General features: G+C 38.5%; 1 long non-coding RNA gene across 1 annotated transcript in view; it reads right to left on the bottom strand.

Moving 5' to 3' along the window:
* Positions 1-15,161, bottom strand: part of LOC125138022 (uncharacterized) — a 34,089-nt gene extending 18,928 nt beyond the window's left edge. The window contains exon 1 of the long non-coding RNA XR_007137564.1: positions 15,096-15,161. This is a non-coding gene — a long non-coding RNA (uncharacterized LOC125138022). The remainder of the gene's footprint in view (positions 1-15,095) is intronic.
* Positions 15,162-16,142: the final 981 nt, after the last annotated feature.

Genomic DNA, 16,142 nt, shown 5'->3' with positions numbered 1-16,142 from the left:
GTTTCACTATCTTCCAGAGATTACACATAAATGCTTTTCTTTTATCTGAGCTCATGTCAGGCGGGACATTCTCTAAATCTAAAAGCAAAGCCATTTTATTTAGGATCCTTTTAGAACAAATAGAAACAAAACAAAACAAGTAGCTGGAACGTAAGTTTTTGTTTGCTGTAAGAATAAAGAAATGGCATACTTATGCCCTGTAATACATAATTTTTATTGTTGGGGGAATTATTTCATACCATTGATTTCCTACGAAAATAGATTCTAACAAGCATTCGGAGGAACACACATGATGGTTAGCATTAAGAGTAAAAGAATAAGCTCTCAAGTGAGTGAGATCCAGTTTCGTTCATCTTACTCTATAACCTCATCTATTTTATTTTATTAACTCATTTTACTGGTCAAATGAATCAATAATGCAAAATCTAATCCTACGCTAAAGGACATTTGGAAATACCTTGTTTCACACCTAGAAAAATCTTGCAGCTGTAGAAAGAGTAGTACTATGGGTGTTCTTTTAAGTTATGGCATCTTTAGTCAAGGAGAGGAGAAAACATGTGGGTAGTATGTGTCTTTCCCTTGTTTCTAGCTGTCACCGAGCCAGAGGCTTGCTGGGCCATTGAGGCTGATGCTGGGTGACAGTGGCAGCATATTGCTTGCTGGGTTGTGATGACACAATTCAGAGAAAAATTCAGGGAGACTCTCTGTAGCCCTCATTATCTGCCACTGTGCTCACTCGATGCCACCTCTGCTCCCTTTAGAATGAGGGGGAATTCTTAACTCTAATTCTACTAATTACAGTTTGGGAGAAGAGTTAGATGGGTCCAGAACCAGTGCCCTAAAGGAAGAACAACATGAAGAAAAGATTGGAGGGCTTTTATGGGGATGCTTGAAGATAATTATAGGTATAGAAACCAATTCCAGAGAGAGAAAAAACATTCAGCCAAGCCCGGACTGTTTTCATAATGCAGTATAGCTCTCTTTTAACGTGAAACATTAACTAGTTTTCCCTGAGGGGGAGAAATCTTGCAATGTCAGTCCCCTGGACTGAGACTCTGGCTTAGGGCACCAGGCAGCAAGTGGGAATTCAAAAGCTGTAAGTGCCTGTTGCCATTTTCCATCCTTTTGCCAAGGCAGCCAGGATGCAGCATAACTGATTCTGCTGCAGATTCCCCAGAGAGCAAATAGACAGTGAAAATGTCAGACCCCTGCAGGATATGCTGCAGTTTACAAAGATGATGTTACCTGTGAATTGATTCACAATATAAAAAATAACAAAAAGTGGATATTGTGAATAATGATACTGACTCATCATCAAGTACTGGAACATTTAATGTGCAATCAAAGAATTTAGTCCTTCTCTTTAGAATATTATGACCTGGAATAATTACTCTAATAAGCATTCTGAAGTAGAGTCACTTTAATTCTACAAAAAGGATTACAGCACATTTTAGATGACCGTTTTAATGAGCTGGGAGTGGGCAATAAAACTCCATGAGGGCATTTGCCATTGGTTGGCAAGAAGAGACTCTAGGTTTTTATTTCATGATCTAAGATTCTCTGCTTCTCTTGGATTCAGAGAAACAGCCCTGGTAATAGGTAGACATTATCTGGATGCACCATTGTAAAATCCACACCCTAAAAATGGGGCTGAAGCAGTAGTTCAAATCTGTGGCAAATTATCAGAAAAACAAGAATCCAGGCAGAAGAGTGTAAATGTGAGGGTTATAATAGTTCAGTATTTTCCAAAATGTGAGACATGTGTTCACAATAACCTTAACCAAAGTAGAAGATGGTTTTCAGTATTAAATAAATATAAGACATGGACTTAAATACCACTGAATCACAGGATGGGAAGCTATGCTCTTTTTTAAAAAATTTTTTATCGAAGTATAGTTGATTAACAATGTTGTGTTAATTTCTCCTGTATAGCAAAGTGACTCAGTTATACATATATATATATATATATAATATATATATATATATACAATTTTTCATATTCTTTTCCACTGTGGTTTATCACAGAATATGGAATATAGTGCTACACAGTAGGGCCTTGTGGTTTAACCACCCTATATATATTAGTTTTCATCTGCTAACCCTAAACTCCCAACGAGAAAGCTATTCTCTTTTCAATCCACCAACCCATTTCATGTAACTAAGGATCAGTTTGGTGCTCCTCTTTAACACATCTCCAAAACTTACCAATGTCTCATTTTACCAAAAAGATAGTAGCCTTCAGGTATCAACTTATAATGTAATAATATCGTTTTGTCTTCATTGTTTGTACTTTCACAATGACACTTTTATGAAAGCTATAATTGTTGTTCTGTTTATAATAGTCATCTAAACCTTCTCCTTAAATATATATATGTGTGTATATATATATATATACACACATATATATATTTGAAGTAAGTTCCATTTGGGATTTAAAAAATAAGCAAAAAATTATGCATGTTGTATGTTGATTTGGTGAAAGTAATGGTAAATGAAAATGGTAGAAATGCTACAATGTCCACTGGCCTCTGTCCAGTGGATGCCAATAGCATCCCTTCTTCCATTGCTGTGACACCTGTCTCTAGACATTTCTAAATATCTCCTGGGAGGCAGGATCATTCTGGGTTGAAAACCACTGATTTAGAGCAATGTGATCTCTGAGTAATTGTTTTAGTGAGAAGGCAGATAGGGAATAATGTTGGGCTTTGTGGAAGTGACAATGTGAAGAATTCTGAGGGTGAAAGCCATCAATCAAAGCTGTATAGGAAGTCAGAGAATGTGGAGTGGATATGTTGTAATAAAGAAGGAGATTCCCTTTGAGGACTGCTCCCATCCACTGGTTCATTCAAATATATTAAGATCGGCCATCATACTTCTAATAAAGGATTCCAGATATGAGTTCCCCAAACAAGGTTGCTGATGGTCTTTGACTTTGCAATTTATTTCTCCATCCAACCAGACAGTAGAAGGGTGTATGAACCTTCTGGGAAAAAAGCACAAGCTAGAGCCTGCCAATCTGGTATGCCTCAGTACGCTGAACTGGCCTGGCCTTTTTTATGAGGTGTTCAGCAGCCCAAGTATTTAATTTCATTCTTTTATTTTATGTTTTGGGTGCATATGCCCAGAGGCCTTTGGACAATTGCCTCTTTCTTAATAAAGCTAATAAATGCCCATAGGAAATTTACCTATATCTAAACTGACATAACAAAGCTGATACATCAGAGGGGTCAGGCATGAGAGATTCCAGCAATTTATATAAACGGAGGAAGCTGGCATGAATTTGGACTGCTGGAGCTATTACTCAGGCACTGGCTGTCTTCCAGGCTGTTCATAATTTTAAATAAATTCTGATCTTGGTGATATATACTTATTGATCAACTTTTCAGAAAGTCATCACCATGTACTCTTTGACTACGTATTGATCTGAAATCTCCACAGTTCCTGAGAGAGGTTTGGTATTACATTAGCTATTATCTGTATCACAATTCATCCTTCTATTTGAATCAAGCCTGTGGATAAGTGACTCATTCTGTTCCACTGACCGAGGAAGGAGACCCAGATGGATGGTGTCTGGAAAACAAAATTCTTAGGTCCTGTCTCTCAATTCACCACTGATTTTCTTTGGTTATTTCATTTCTTGAATTCTCAGTTTCTCCTTAATATTAAAAAAAAAAAAGTATGTGGTGTCATCTGTGAATGAGACACTCTTGTCTTTTTCATTTCAAATTCCTGTTTGAAAACATGCCACTTCATCCAAGAAGATCCTGCTGCATCTCCCTTGGAACTCTTATCACCCAAATCCTCAGGAAAGGTTAGCTGACCCCCAGGTAGTTTTACAGGATCTGAGAGACAAAGAACAGGTGCCTGCTATGTTGGTCACTGGCCCTCTGGCTTTCAAAGGACTGGACTCTCTTACCTCTGAGCCCTGTTCAAAACCCCTTTGCTCAAATCTCCCCGTACTCTAGCTGTCCCCACCATTGAAATCTATACTTATTTATATTATCCTTAATCTCACCTCTTTATATTTTGTTTGGTGATTGTGGTAGGTAGAATTATAGCTCCCCAAAGATGTCCACATACTAATTCCCAGAACCTATATGGTATATTACATGGTAAGATGGAATTAAGGTTGCTAACCAGCTGACCTTAAGGGATCATTATCCCGAATTATCTAGGAGGGAACAATGCAATCTCCAGAGTCCTCTATATGTGGAAGTGGAAGGCAGAAGACTTAGTGTCCTGATGATTCAATATAAGAACGAATTAACCAGTTATGACTGGCTTCAAAAACAGAAGGAGGCCACAAGACAAGGAATGTAGGCAGCCTCAAGAAACTAGAAAGGACAAGGAAATAGATGTGCCCCTATAACCTACATAAAGGAATGTAGCCCAGCCAACACTTGATTGTAGCCCAGTGAAACCTGTTATTCTCCTAACCTGCAGGATGGTAAGATAATAAACTTCTATCTTTTAAGCCCCTAAGTTTATGGTAATTTGTTTCAGCAGCCTTAGGAAACTAATACAGTGATGTTACTCCTGAAAAGAGTAATCATGTAGACATAAGAAATGATTTGTGAAAGCTCTTTACCTCCCTAACAATTAAGGAAGAATGAGTTAGGACAGTTCCAACTGGCAAATCCAATTCCTCTTCATGCTCTCTTTTAGCCAAAGTCCAGGTTCCCCTGTTCCCCAATACCTCCAGTCTCAATCATTCCCACCCTTTGACCCAAGAAAAAGTGAAACACATTTCTAGAATATTCCACAGTATGTAATAAGCATTTAAACTTTTTTTTTTTACTGTGAATTCTCTCTCATTTATGGTGTTCTCATAGATTCCTGTGTCATATCTTTCTACTTGAAGTAATAAGTTCGACAATAAAAACATGTTTCAGAATCTTTGGGAGTTATTTATTACATGCTGTGTAGTCTAACAATTTTATTCAGTCAGTCACTCAGCAAACTTTGAATGTATACATGGCATTGAGTGGAAGCAAGGACAAATAAAACAGTCTTCCCAGCTTAAGAAGTTTACAAGTTAATATGGCACAAACTAAGAGAGGCATTCATTCACTGCCCAAATACTTACTCAATCTGTAGCTTACATCAGACATTCACTTAACTATAATGCAAGATAGAAACCTGAGTTGTATAAGAGAGCTACAAACAGTAGTGATAGTGAGAAGAAAGTTCTCTAAGCAAGAACAATACAAAAACATACCACCTCTCAAAAACCCAACTACCTAGTATTCTGAACACAGACAAGAACAAGAAAGAAAAACAGAAAAAGAAGAAATGGTCAAAAGATATACCATAATTTCTGAACACTGAAACCCAAGTATTTTGCACATAGAAGAGCTTATATCTTTAACCTGTGTGCACTCTTTCCCATATTTTATGTACCATTGTAAAATGTTTGCTTATCTTTTACCCAGGCCCACAGATGATTAAAGGGAGAAAACTGAAAGAGAGAAACTGTTGACAATAGTCATACCAATAGCCACGATAAATAGTATGTTAGTGTGACAGTAGCAGAAGGAATGGAAAGACAAAGGCAAACGTTCACAAAGTGGGGCCAGTTACATCATAGGCATGCAGCCTGGGCCAATCAATGAACCCTAAGACTATCCCAGCCATATATACCACACAGTGACTGGGTTTCCAATGATTCTAGCAAATGTTCCGATTCTGTTCCACATATTCTATTTGAGAGAGTAAGGAAGTATGCAATTCCTGTTATAGAAACTTCATTAGAACTTGTTAAAATCTTTAAAATTGTGGTGATTTCTGGAGGAAAATGTTTCACTGTTCCATGCATTGTGAGCCCATGGGTCATAGAGAGCTAAGGAGCATGGGCAGTGGGTCCATACAAATGGAAAAAGAAGATTTATTCCAGTGCTAAAGCATACTAAATATGTCACTGTGTCAGAAGCCAGGCAACAAGGATACCCAGCATATCAGTGTCTGCTATTAGAAAAATCATAGTTCAGAGGAAAAGATTTAAGCAATCATCCTGGGCTGGGAGCTCATTTGCAAATGTCATGTCGAAAATATAACTCTATTATGAAAAAACTATTTAAGTTCATCACTAACACCTGACATTTCAGGATAGTTCTTGCTCTGTTTTTACTAATCACACTCAGGGTAGCTCTGTTTTTCATAGTCCCTTTTATGATTAGAATGCTGAACTTTAGTGAAAATGGTTCCTGGGAAAGGCTCTAGAATTTTATTTTCTGGGTAACTAGGCAAGTCAGCTAACAGAGGTCTGTCTTCAGCTCTTTCCCTTAATATAAATCTCAGGCATTGAACCAGCCTACATTTTATGAAAAACAAATAAAGTCATAAATAATACCAGTGCATTCTGGAAAGACAAGTTGCTATGGAATCCTATGGCAGGGGAAACCACCCCTTTACACTTCAAATGGGTTAAGGGAGCTCCCATCATGGCTCTGGGGTTAACAAATCCAACTAGGAACCATGAGATTGCGGGTTCCATCCCTGGCCTCACTCAGTGGGTTAAGGATCTGGCGTTGCTGTGAGCTGTGGTATAGGTTGCAAACGCAGCTTGGATCCCGTGTTGCTGTGGCTGTGGCCTAGGCCAGCGGCTACAGCTCCAATTAGGCCCCTAGCCTGGGAATCTTCATATGCCATGGGTGCAGCCCTGGAAAAGACAAAAAAAAAAAAAAAAGAGAGAGAGAGAGGAAAAAAAAGAAAAAAAAGGGGTTAGGAATATGAAATTGTCTTGGTGGTCTGGCTCCTACCAAAAATAAATCCCAGTGTACACAAAGGGAACTTCCCACATATTATGCCTATACCAGAGAAAAACAAACACCAACTGAGAGATTCAGGATGCATTTCTAGTATCACTAATTCTCTCCATTCCCATACACAAAGAAAGAAGGAACAAACTCTTTAATCACTCCTTTTCCTTACTGTCATCTCAATCTTAATTAACAACTACATAGTGAGCAATAAAAATCACTAATACGTGTAGAATACTTTCTCTGTACCAGGATTATTTTAATTATCACATTTCTATTCTGTTGATATTATTGTATCCATTTTTACAGATGAGGATACCATGAAGGAGTTGAGTAGCTTGCTTAGGGCCACAGAGGTCAAAAATGGGGGAATTGTACAACAAAACACTAGAACCACCTTCTTAACCACTGTAATATTACTGACCCTAAACATTTTGGAAGCTGGACAATAGCCTATGTTATTAGTTATAAACATAGGCAACTAGAAACAATTTAAACATTTACATGCTCTAAGAGTATTTCTGTGCTCTAAAATGATTAATTCAAAGATTAATCACTTTAAAAAGAAAAAGACTTGCCAAAAGAAAGGAAAAGGTGCTGAAACACACACACAAAAAATTGCATAAAAGGAAAAACATGGTAACTAACCATCCTTGTGCTCTTTCTGCCCTCAAAACTGACCCAGTTTTTTAAGGAGGAACTCTTTCCCATTCTGTTAAAATCTGTACTATCTCATTGTTTTTCTTACACATTTCACCCAAGGCCTTGAGTCACCTCAGTTAATAACTACTAAGGGTGTATGCCGTGCTACATGCCCAAGGTAATGATCTGAATGGCTTGTTGGAAAGAGCATGAACTGATCATTTTTCTTGTCAAAAAAAACCAATACTGTTTTGAGTCCTAATTAATTGGAGGAAGCATATGTTAGTACAAATAGCACTAGCCCTAGAAATCCGAAATTCTGTCCCGAGGGCCAACACTCAAAAGCCATCTTGCCTTGGGGAAAAATTCATCACCAGCCTCTTTAGACTCAGTTTCCTCCTCTACAAAATGGGAATGATAATAATGCCTTCACCATATCCCACATTTGTTATCAGGATCCAATCAATGTAAAATGACCCACACCTATAAAACCCTATGCAATGTATGTTAATACTGTGATGGTGAGATACTAAAGATATGTAAAAAGCAAAAGTGGGATGAAAATGTACCAAGAGAGTCATAATCAATGCATTTTCCCTGGGAAACTGAAATATTATATTAATAACAGACATAAGCTATCATTCCATAGAATCACACCTACTCCTCTTTTGTGTAGCCTTCCACCACATTGACAGAGAGCCTTCAAGTTCTCCTAAGTCTTCTCTCCTCTTGGGTAAATGTCCAGAGTTTTCCTGATTATTCCACATGGGATAGAATTCACAAGACATTCATCATCTTTGTCTTTTTACCGAGTTTTGTCACTGCCCTACTTAAAGAGAATACAGGGTTCTGGATACGGTCTGAATTGCATAGGTATTACTGCCAATTTTGATCTAAGTTTCATACTTGCATAAAATGCAAACTTTCATTGCCTTTTGTTGGAGGAAAATGAATATCCCAGGTGTCTTCATCAGATGTATTTGCCTAATAACGCTTGCAAACCTTTTTTTTTTTAACCCTAAATCCAGGATGTCACTTTGATCTACCTAAAGTATTATCTTGTTGAGTTCTACCTATCTTTCCAATCTGATGAAGTCATTTTGAATGATGAGTCTCATCCATCATATATCTATCTCTCCCAGGTTCTGTCATCCACAAGTTTGATAAGCAAAACTTTTATGTCTTTATAGAAGTCATGGGTAAAAAAAAAAAAATGTACAAGACAGACTTTAAACAAATTTAATTGGATTTAAAGCTCTGTTTAAAAGTTTCTAAATACTGCTTTCTAAGCGAAAGTGTCACTGGTTAGACAAAATTCTTTGAGAATGGATATGAACTAGCCATTAAGCTCCCTCCTTACATTCATGGCATATTTCTAGGACTGTGTTGAACTTCATGTGTCTGACAGGTTTTCCCATTTTGACAACACAGACACCATCTTCTCATGCTCAATCTTTAGGATCTTCTTCATTTCCCCATGATTTTCAAATAATTACCAAAAATGAAAATCTACTCTTACATGTGTTAGGTCAGATCCCTAACAAACTGAACCATAATGTTTTTGTGTTTTTGTTTGTTTGTTTTTTAGTTTTATGGCCCTACCTGTGGCACATGGAAGTACCCAGGCCAGGGATCGAATCTGAACCACAGTTGCAATCTATGCCATTGCAGCAGCACTGGATCCTTTAACTCACTGTGCTAGGCTAGTGAGCAAACCACTGCTGCCACAAAGACAAGCTGAATCATTAACCCACTACACCACAATGAGAACCCCGATGTTTTATTTTTAAATAGTCGGAGACTATCACATGAGTTTTCATTTGTCTTAGAATTCAACCACCTAGTAAATATTTGTGCTCTAGTTTCCCCAGTCTGAGCACCATTCTCCTTGAGAAAACAAAATCAAAATGGAATTTGAATTGTCTCTCCCTTCTCCCTTTCATCTGTCTACATCACACCATCTACAGCAGATAAAGAATTCTTGATTATCTATTTTATTATAGCTCTAAAAGCATTTGTTTGTCATCTTTCACATTTTAAATAAACTTTGTGAGGGGTTTTCCTGTGTTTGTGCTTGTTTATCATATTTTTCTCTTCTACCTATATTACTCCTTTGAAATCCGCACTCTGAGAACTGCTCCTACATCCACAATTTCCATAATTGAGCATTTGAAATTTCATCCCAAGAGCCCCCATCCCTCTTGAAGTGTCTTCCCATTTGGGGTCACCTTTCTCTTGTAAAACAATTACCTGGTTGATATCATGTCTGGGTTTTTTGCCTCATTAGAGAATACTATCATAGGGTCATAGAATTCCAGGGGGAAAAAATTGATAGCAGTAATATAAAAGTAATTTTAAATATTATTATGTTATTATTAACCATAAATCCACTGGCTCTTAATTAGGAAGGAGAATAAAAGGAGCATAAGTATATGTACATATTAATGTAGAAAGTATCACCTTTGGAAAATCATAATTGCCAAATAAACAACCTCAGCATCCAGAAAGAATCCATCAGCTTGAAATCACATTCAAAGTGAAATAGTAATACATTTGTCCTTCACATAGAGTTAGACCATGTAGGAATTACAGTGGTAAATGAGACAGAAAAGATCCCTTTCCTAATGGAATTTATATTCTAGTGAGAAGATATGTAAAGATAAGCAAATAAATAAATCATCAAACTAAAGAGATTGGGAATAAGGACAGCACTCTTTTAAATAAGGCAGTCAGAAAAGGCCCTCTGAAAAAAAAGTGATATTTAAACCAGAATCTAAAGCATGAGAACAATCCAGTTATGCAAAGATCTGGGGAAAAAAGCAGTTCAGGGAAAGAGATGGTGCTGGGCACATCCCAGCGCTCCAAAGGAACAAAAGGCACCAATCAAAGCAAAGGAAAAGTTCACAAATCCCAAATATTAGAAATACCTATAATTTAGCCTTGAAAAGTGCCAAGGAAGGTGATATTTTTAAAAAAAAAAAGCACAATAAAAGAAACATTTGAGAATCATGTCACATAGTGTAACCCATATATAATCAACTATAGAAATATGTTGCTCACACCTGACTCTACAACTTCAAATCTCTCTTTGATAATTATGTTTAGTACTTGGGTTGATTGATCATTGGATCAACTCAAACACCAGCTTTCTATACCTCTGCTCCACAATTGCTGAGCACTGCTGTCTGACAGGAAAAAATATTTCAGACCAAGGGCCCACACTCTTTCCCTCTGTCCTGGCTTCTCACAAGACTTCACTGCTTGAGACACTCAAGTCCTCGGCATTTGCTGAAATGATCAAGGTAATGAGTAGAGAAGGGACTTGGAGAAAGTCCAGAAAGATAAAATTGATTTATATCAAATAGGCCACAGAATCATCCTCAAAAGTAAAGTGAAAAATCTACAAGTCTTGAGGAGGCAGTAGGAAAGAAGGGAGAGCAAAATGAGGACAAAGAATAGCTGGGTGGAGTTTTATGAAAGAGAAAAAAAAGAGAGAGATGGTGAAGTAACAGCTGCCATAATAAGTGACATCAAGGAGGGGAAAAAAAAAAACCTAAAATTTATTTTACAGAGTTTCACAGTCTGTTGTATGATATCATTTCTTCCTCTCTGCCTTCTCGAGGGACCTTCAGGATAAGTCTGCATTACTTTTCAAGGTTTTATGGACTAAGACTGAGAGTGATAGTCTGCTTGGATGCAATTTTACATGCAAGTGCTACAAATTAGTGCATCACAACCTCAATTGGATCCCAATGAGATGCTGCCTGAAAATATTTCACTTTGCTCCCAACAGATTCTCTTTTCTCTCCTCCAATATGAGTTTTTCAAGCCTTTTCCTTCCTCTCCCCTCCACATTTCTTACCTTACTGATTCATAGCCAAGTATTTTGACAATTAATTCACTGACAATTGATACCATCAGAATTACTCAGTTTCCAGCCCCTTCATCCAGTATTTCCTTGTTCTTTTTGGCTTTCGAGGTAACAGTGCCACACTCTTTTCCTAGCTAACCCCTGCTAATCCTGGCACTTCCTGGCTCATCCATGATAAGGTGCCATCAGTGGATCCATTTTTCTTTTCCATACTGTGTGCCAGCCTCTCCTTTTCCTTGTTCTCATCCTGCTTCTTTACAAAATGTAAGTAATTCCTTACCCCATCAGTTCTGTTTCTAGAAATGCATCTTAGGGCAACCCTCACGCAATATACGAACCCATAATATAGATACCTTTTCCCAGGTTTCTCCCCCCAAGTATTACCAAGGACACAGATGTCGTCTCTGGGAACTTTAACTTCCCTAATTTTATATCTGTTAGTATTTGAATTCTTACAGCCAGGACTTACTAGCTTTTTTTTTTCAGGGCCGCGCCCATGGCATATGGAAGTTCCCAGGCTAAGGATTGCATCAGGGTTACAGCTGCTGGCCCACACAACAGACACATTAACGTGGCATCCAAGCCGTGTCTGCTACCTACACCACATTTCACAGCAATGCCAGATCCTTATCCCACTGAGCGAGGCCAGGGATTGAATCTGCATCCTTGTGGATCCTAGTCGGGTTTATTAACAACTGAGCCATGAAAGGAACTCCCAGGACTTACTACCTTTTTAAGAAAAACAATAAGGATTTTTTTGTGTGCCAGCAACTCTTTACCTATATCCAATTAGTCGTCAATGCTATGCACTCTACTTTTGAGATGATGTTCAGATCTAACCATCCCCTCATGCTATCCTCACTCCTGCCAAGGCTAAGGCTCATGTTCCCTCAGATATTAACCATCTGGCCCAGGCACTCACTGATCAGGAAAGCTTCCTGATCCTTTTTCCAATCTTTGTAATTCCCCTTCCCCAAGGCTATCTCTTTTAAAATCCTAACTGGACCATTTCATTGTTGAGGAAATGGAGTAGAATATAATTTTGTTCACAAATTTGACTCTTTGAAACATGTTTAATATTAACAATAAAAATTGTCTTTTATTTAGTATCTACTACATGCCAGGCACTTATTTAGCATTATACATTCATTATGTCATTGAATCTTCTAAAGAAACCCATGAAGTACAGCAAATACAATTTTAAATTCTTTTTGCATCTAAAGAAACTGAGTCTCAGCGAAGCAATATGTCCCAGATCATAGGGCTACATGGAACTGCCAGGCATCAAAGTCAAATTAGTCTGATACTATAACCCATACTCTCTCAACTCTGTCCTAGCATGTCCTCATCAACTGCTTTAGAGGTTGGGCACAGACTCCAATAAAAGAAGGTAGACTGGAGTGAGCTGGCATTACAGGCTGTGCCCCAGAATGTCCCAAGAAAATATTTTGTACTGATTAGAAATATGGAGCAGGGAGTTCCTTCCATGGCTCACTGGTTAACAAACCCGACTAGCATCCACGAGAATGGGGTTCGATCCCTGGCCTCGCTCAGTGGGTTAAGGATCCAGCGTTGCCATGAGCTGTGATGTAGGTCACAGACCTGGCTCGGATCCTAAGTCACTGTGGCTGTGGCATAGGCCAGAGGCTCTAGCTCTGATTGGATGCTCCCCTCCCCAGCCTGGGAACTTCCATATGCCTCAGGAAAAAGCAAAAAAAAAAAAAGAAATATGGAGCAAAGGCAGGGGAAAACTTTGGGGACAACCATTATGTAACCAGGAGTTTGATAATGCAAGAAAACTTTTGTACATTGCAAATCCATGGTTTGGAATCTTTGATGTGATGAAATCTGCTCTTCCTATCAGTGTTCTCTGGTTTAAGACCCAACCCCCCTCCCTATCTCTTCCCTTGATAAAGCCTCCAAAACAGCCCTGGAAATGGCATGGGAGCCTATATTCATTTGGGGCATTTTTATATTTACACTAAAGTGCATATCAAATGAGGAACTAGGAAAACAAATGAAATTAAAATTAAAATTTTAATGTAAAATTAGTGTGATCATTTCAGGAGTCTCTCAACATGGCAATCATGTTTATAATGTTTTTTCCACCCTTTTTTGGAAACAGTGCCTGCACTATATGGGAGATGTCTTCAGACTAACAGTCTCGTGATAACAAAGAGAGAGAGAAGAAATGTTTGGGAGCAAATATTTGTAAAACATTTGTGATGGATCACTTGCTCTGTGTTAACTGAGCTTTCATTTCTAGGTGAGCTATTTTGTCATGTGTAAACCAGGAAAGGTTTATGTTTTATTTCACATAGCCTAAGCCCAAGCTTGTGCTCTATATCCACATCTACAGTGATTTCTTTTTTTCCCCTTCTTTAAATTTCTCCTCAAAAGTTCTTCCCCTTAAATGTGTCTTGTATAACTCAGAGGCTGTGGGGGGAGGGTCTGAAGATTCAACAGAGAAAAATGCCTCTGAACACGAAGCCAGATGCCAAATACAGCTACTGGAGGAGAATTACCCAACTTCTCCTTTTTCATTTGCTGCCTTTACCATCTTAGATGTCTCATTAGATCATAAGCCCACAGGGAGAATTTGCGCTTTTAGGATCTATTCAGCAAGTAGTACATTACGAATGCTGAAAAGATGCTTATCTTTAGAAATATGCAATGATGTAAAGTTATAATAGTCATGGTGGAAAAGGACTGACCTATTTCTTGTTTAAATTATCTGCAGTTTCATGTCTAAAAGAGATTAAAATGTTTTCTTTGTAATACAAACCTCCAGAAGACTGCACACGCTAATGGGAGGAGGCTTGGCCACGAGTCAGCAAACTAGCTTCTACTCCTAATTCTTACACCATCTCATCCTATGAAATTGGACCAGTTACTTTACCCATTTGTGGGAGTCCATGAAATAGGCATACTAATTCCTTCCTATCACCTTATAGGGATTTCTAAGCATCAAATGAAATAAATTTTAGGAAAGTGAGTTTAAAACAATAATTGATTGATGTGGTGGTCGTTATCATTATCATTATTGTTATCACATTTGCTTTTTAGTGATTTCCAGTTCAGCATCGTGAAATAACACAAGCGTTTCCCTTTACTCCCTAAAATCACACCAAACGATGAATAATAAATGTTTAACAGATGTAAATCCATAAAGCACAAAGGCAGAGAAACAGTAGGAGGTGAGAAATAGCAACAAAAGTTTGAAGAGGTAAAGCAAATCAAGAAACCAGAGTGAGGAGAAAGCTGAGTGCCAGGTGGCTAGAGACACAATCAATTCATACCCCCAAACTAGGAAAGTCTGTGGAGCTAGAAGCGTCAGTCATTGCAGGAGGGCTGAGTGGTGGGGGGGCTTGACAAAGGGTGTTGGTTGGAAGTCAGAGGAGTAGGAGTGGTTAGAGCTCCCACAGTCACGTCTTCCTTGCACAGAGAAGCTCTTGTTTCAGGATAACAGGCACAATATAGAGGAAGACACTACTCTAGACAGAAATCAAGAGAGTTAAGTAGAAGTCTAATTACTGAACAGCGAGATGCCCCCTTTGGCTCCACTCCAAAATTTCTGACCACCTGATGTATTCCAGGAAAACAAGCAGGAAATACACCTACCTATGCGCTCACCAGTAGTTTAGACATGTGGTGGTAAATACCAGAACACCCAAAAACATGAACGGTGATGCCCAAGAGGGCTAGGAACTCCTATATTGATAGTAAAATATTTAAAACACCAATAAACCACTTGTACTTATATGTATTACTTTGAAAAAAAATTTTACTTTGAAAAATTTTTTAATAATTTTTGAAAGATTTACCTTTCTTCAGTTCCTTCCATTCCTTATGGCTCGGCGGGTTAAGGATCCAGCACTGTTACTGCTGCAGCTCGGGTCACTGCTGTGACACAGTTTTGATCCCTGGCCCAGGAATTTCTGCATGCCATGGGTGTGGCTAAATAAATAAATAAATATTTACCTGTCGGGAGGAGTTGATATAGTTCCCACTTTTTATTTTATTAGCAAAACAAGATTAAATCTAACAGATGAGGACTATAATAAAATTTACACAAAATGGCACATGCAACTAAGAAATTTTTGTTAGGCTATCAGCCCAGTCAGGGCAGAATCCCCTGAGCTTGACAGCATTCATGTCATGGTTTATCACTTGCAGAAAGGATGTCTAGAGACAGGGCTGTGGACATTCTGGGACCCCCTGGTACCTCCTTGGATGGACTTGGTGCCAGCTGCCTGACCTGCCTTGTCTGCAGACAGAGAAGCTGCCCACTAACTTCTCTCCCTTCCTCTGGCCTCTCCTTTGGATTCATTGCTACCCAAGCTATTTCCAAAATGGAAGTCTGATCAAGTCCCCTTTCTTCGATAAATCTTGAATGGCCGCACAAATTTCAGAATGACAACTCAGTTCCTCCCACCCATGCATCCTGTCTCCTGAGCCTCTCCACCCACTGTGCAGAGGAAGGAGAACAATTTACCCTCCCATCACTTATGTGCTTCCATGCCTCCCTATCGCCTATAAGCCTTTCCCCCTCCCTGTAATGTTCTGTTCTATCTTTCCTTGCAAAGACTCAATCCTTTAAAACAAATAAACAAACAAACTAAAACAGCTTAAAAAAAATTCATCATACAGTCTCAACCCAATAGGGCAAATTACTTGCTTACGATTCTATATGCCCTATGTTTATACCTCATGTTGCAACTACTTGCTTCAGTATCTGTCTCCCCTCCTAGACTAGGAGGGATTGGGTTTAATCATCTTTGTATCCTCAGTACCAAGCAAAGTGCCAGACACACAATCAGCCTTCAAGGGGAGTTTGTTGAATGAACCAGTAGGAAGTGAAGGACTCTCAC

The sequence above is a fragment of the Phacochoerus africanus genome, chromosome 10, assembly GCF_016906955.1.
Source record: "Phacochoerus africanus isolate WHEZ1 chromosome 10, ROS_Pafr_v1, whole genome shotgun sequence".
Classification (NCBI taxonomy): Eukaryota; Metazoa; Chordata; class Mammalia; order Artiodactyla; family Suidae; genus Phacochoerus; species Phacochoerus africanus.
The sequence above is the reverse complement of the archived record's forward strand: the minus strand, read 5'-3'. Positions and strand labels throughout refer to the sequence as shown.